At 45.5% G+C, this 4170-nt stretch overlaps 1 protein-coding gene across 2 annotated transcripts in view; it reads right to left on the bottom strand.

The window, feature by feature from the left end:
* Positions 1–334: 334 nt before the first annotated feature.
* The window catches only part of fat2 (FAT atypical cadherin 2), a 136355-nt gene continuing 132519 nt past the window's right edge, over positions 335–4170 (bottom strand). For both annotated transcript variants that reach the window (XM_083914897.1, XM_083914898.1), the window contains exon 29: positions 335–4170. This exon is cut by the window's right edge and continues 1120 nt beyond it. The gene's annotated coding sequence lies outside the window, so the exon portion shown is untranslated.

A 4170-nucleotide genomic window follows, 5' to 3' on the forward strand; every position in this document is an offset into this window, starting at 1 on the left:
CCATCTTTAGTGTTACTCTTCACTGATGCATAATCAGGTGTAAGTGCTGCTTTACTTCCAGAGTAATGCGGCTCGTCCAGGCGTCCTTCCACCTGTTTGTCCCAATGAATCTCCCAGTTGAGACGTTTGAGATGAACCCTGGAGATGATGATACCTTCTGAGTGACTGACATCAGCGATGTTCACGGGCAGATTCAAATTACACACGCTTTCCTCTGATGACACTAATCCTGTCTGAGGAAGGCTTAACGTTTCTCCTTCCAGACGCTGACCAAACTCACAGATGTGGGGGTTTTGTGACACGAAGCAGCAAGAACTGGGATATCTTCGATCGGTGCTCATAGAAGATAATATCTTTATTCATATTCTCTTTACAATATTGAAAAACAAAAACGGAAAGACGGCATCTTAATAAAATCTCTCACAGAGAAACAACAGGGCCGAACGTGGGGAGGCCCACATTGATACAAAAATAAACTTTATGAATGAAAACAAACTTACATCGAAGTCAAAGTATATTATTCTGCACAAACGACAACCTACAACAGCAACACACACACATACACACAATATGTACAACACAATACCTGTACACTATAAGGTGTTTTTTTTACAGATAGAGGAAACAGCAGTCAGAGTTAAACCACCAGTGATTGTACATTAAAACACTACATCCAACATACAACTGCATTGAACCCAGTGGGGGGATTTAGTGACACAAGATGACACTGACCTAGTGAGACAATCATGTATCGGTTACTCAAATTAAAGTGTTGATTAGTGGGTTTATCGAGGCGATTACAGCAGCCTGGTTAAGATTAGCTTTTGGTGGTACAACACTTTCCCCGATGCTCAAAGATTTTTAATCCTTTCTTACAAATTTACCTTAAAACGCTCGGACTGAAACAACAAATATGCCGATTTATTATGGAAAACTGCAACGATCAATCCTGGGTATTAAATTCACAAAGCTAATTCTGGAGCGGCAGTAGCTCCGTCCATAGGTGACTCGCCGGTTCGAGTCCCTGTGTGGACCATGAATGGAGTGGCTTGAGAGGTGCCAGTTCATCTCCAGGGCAGTGCAGAGGTTGAGCAAGGCACCGAACCCCCAACTGCTCGGGTCGCCGAACCATTGGCAGTCCCCTCGCTCTGACATCTCTCCATTAACTGCATGTTTATAGGTCATGGTAAGTGTGAATTCTAATGTTTCTGTAGTTTTACTATGACAATAGAAGAAGGAATCCTTTATTTGTCCCACAATGGACACAGGCCCGAAATACACACAAATGCACAGACAAGACCAATTTACATTCAATTAATGGAGAGATGTCAGAGCGAGGGGGCTGCAAGTGACCGGCACGGCCCTCCTGACAAAATCAAACTAGCAGAGGATGGTTTCGATCCATCGACCTCTGGGTTATGGGCCCAGCACGCTTCCGCTGCGCCACTCTGCTACAGTCTATCAAGCCGTCACTGTGTGATTGATTCAACACAGGTGACTGGCTGGATGATCAGACATTTATTGTGTCTTACATATAAGACACACTAAATGATCTGGTTGGGTTTAGCTTTTGGTGACACGACACCAAAATTCTGAAATCCGCGTTAAGTCTTCAGTCTTCCTGTTGTTACTTGGTAGCGCAGACGCTCAGCACGCCTGCGTTAGAAAAAGACAGTGGCTAAAGATGTGTTTAAGTAGGGCGTGCTTTGATTTAGCCTATCATGATGCCAGTGGGAGAGCTTTGACATCAAGAACCGATGAGACGGGTACAAAGAAAATACTTCCTTGTGACCGCCGACCTCTCTAACCCGGTCTGAACGTCTGTTAATAACACATTAAGACAAATGACGTTCTGGTGCAGGCAGCCCCCTCGTGTCTCGTTCACCTCCCCGGCCTCCAAGTGCTGTGTAAAATAAAATAAAATTGCTTTGATATCATTTGCACATCTGCATCCCGGACACGTTTGACATGGAGGCAGCGTGCACACACACATCCACGCGTGGTTCGGCCAAACACAAAGAGCTGATTGGTCTCACAGATGTGATGCTCGAAGCTGTTTATCTGCTCTGGAATTCACGGACGGCCTAATCGAGGCTTTGTGTTGTTTGGACAGTATGGTTGTTATGGCAACGCAAGATATGGGTTAAAACAACAACATCTGATTTGTGCTTCATGTGTGAACATGAAGAACAGACTGCTGCTGCTGCTGCTGCTGAGTGGCCGAATGGAAACATCTGTTTTCATTACACTTGCTGTGTCAACTCATACATAATGCATGTGTCCCTCTGTAGTGTTAACATGAACCTACACACACGCCGACGTAGTGTGTGTTTGTTGGATTTACTAAAGGGACAGAGCGCGGCTTCCACCGTAGGCTTCTTTAAGTGACTTCAGTGGATTAGAAAACCCCGAGGAGTTCATGAATATTTTAGTCCGGACATGATTATTCAATCGATCCGAACAGTCAATTACCCAACGTGCAATTTGAACGTTTATCCGGGGTCGGGTCGCGGGGGCAGCAGCTCTAGCAGGGGAGCCCAGACTTCCCTTTCCCGGGCCACATTAACCAGCTCTAACTGGGGGATCCTGAGGCGTTCCCAGGCCAGTGTGGAGATCTAATCTCTCCACCTGGTCCTGGGTCTTCCCTGAGGCCTCCTCCCAGCTGGACGTGCCTGGAAAACCTCCCTAGGCAGGGTCCAGGGTTCATCCTTACCAGATGATCCTGAACCACCTCAACTGGCTCCTTTCAACGCAAAGGAGCAGCGGCTCTACTCCGAGTTCCTAACGGATGCTGAACTTCTCCCCCTATCTCTAAGGGAGACTCCAGCCCCCCTCCTGAGAAAACACATTTCGGCTGCTTGTACCCACGGCCTGGTTCTTTGGGTCCTGACCCAGCTTTCATGACCACAGGTGAGGGTAGAAACCAAGATTGACCGGTAGATCGAGAGCTTTGCCTTCCTCAGCTCTCTTTTCGTCACAACGGTGCGGTAGAGCGACTGCAGCACCGCCCCCGCTGCTCCGATTTCTCCATTTGTCATTAGAAATTTAAACAGCTTTTTAATATTTAAATGAGGAATTTCGAAGCAATTTGTCACTGTTTCTGTTATAAACTTAATATAATCAAATAAAAAAAGAGTTTAGAGGTGAAATTAATTGTCAAACCTAAAATCAATTACCCACAACTGTTGCTGACAAACCCAAGTTCCTGCTTAATCAGCATCAGTTGTCGCTCTCAATTCTTTATAAAAGTCATTTTGTGATATTTAATTGTGAATATCGGGGCTCGTAAATGTCAAACGGTTGATTTCTTTGTTCAGTCTAAACACGGACTACTGTACTCGTCAGCGTAGCACATGCACTTTAAAATATGTTGCATAATACACAACGAACTCTGGACCCAAACACGCATTTCTTTCATCTGAGGCTCAAATATTTACTCCATTTAAAATGGCTGCATGGACATTTCTTCACTGCTTTTCTTGAACCGCTCCACATTAAGCGTTTCCTTTATCAGCAGCGCTGCAGAGCTGACCTGTACCACAAACATCTCCTCCTCCTCCAAAGGAAACGCTGTGATCTAGTTCACACCAATTAAAACCAACGAGACGCTCAAACACACTCAAACGCCACAGAACGTACAGGAACGGAAACACTGACAGTCGTCACGCTAAGAGTTAAAACACATCTACTTCACGACTAACATCACTTTGTCACCTGTGGTTTCTTTTCGAGGATCCAGCCCCCTTCAATGCGACAGACAGCGACAACAAACACCAGCAACAGTAAGCCGATTAAAGAGTTCAATGAAATGTTGATCCTGCGCGAAATGGTCTCAATGTCACGTCTGATACCTCCGGGTTTGAAGTAGTGGGCGACGTTAGACGCGCGTCACGCCCCCGTGTTGTTCTGACATTCCTGCAGTTCTTTCATGATCAAATGAACTCCACGTGAACACAAACACGCAGCACAACGTGGAGAAGATGAACACTGTTTACCTGTCATATGATGCAACAGTCCTTGTCAAAGCTCTTTATCAGGACTTCATCAGAAAGGCATTTCTGCATGAGCATTGTCGTGTGAATGTCACGCTGACCGCTATCATGGCAACAGGCGATCACATCATATGGTGCAGAGTGAACCCTAACTAGTGGCAGAGGCGTAATTATGTTT

The sequence above is a fragment of the Echiichthys vipera genome (assembly GCF_963691815.1).
Source record: "Echiichthys vipera genome assembly, chromosome: 6".
Classification (NCBI taxonomy): domain Eukaryota; kingdom Metazoa; phylum Chordata; class Actinopteri; order Perciformes; family Trachinidae; genus Echiichthys; species Echiichthys vipera.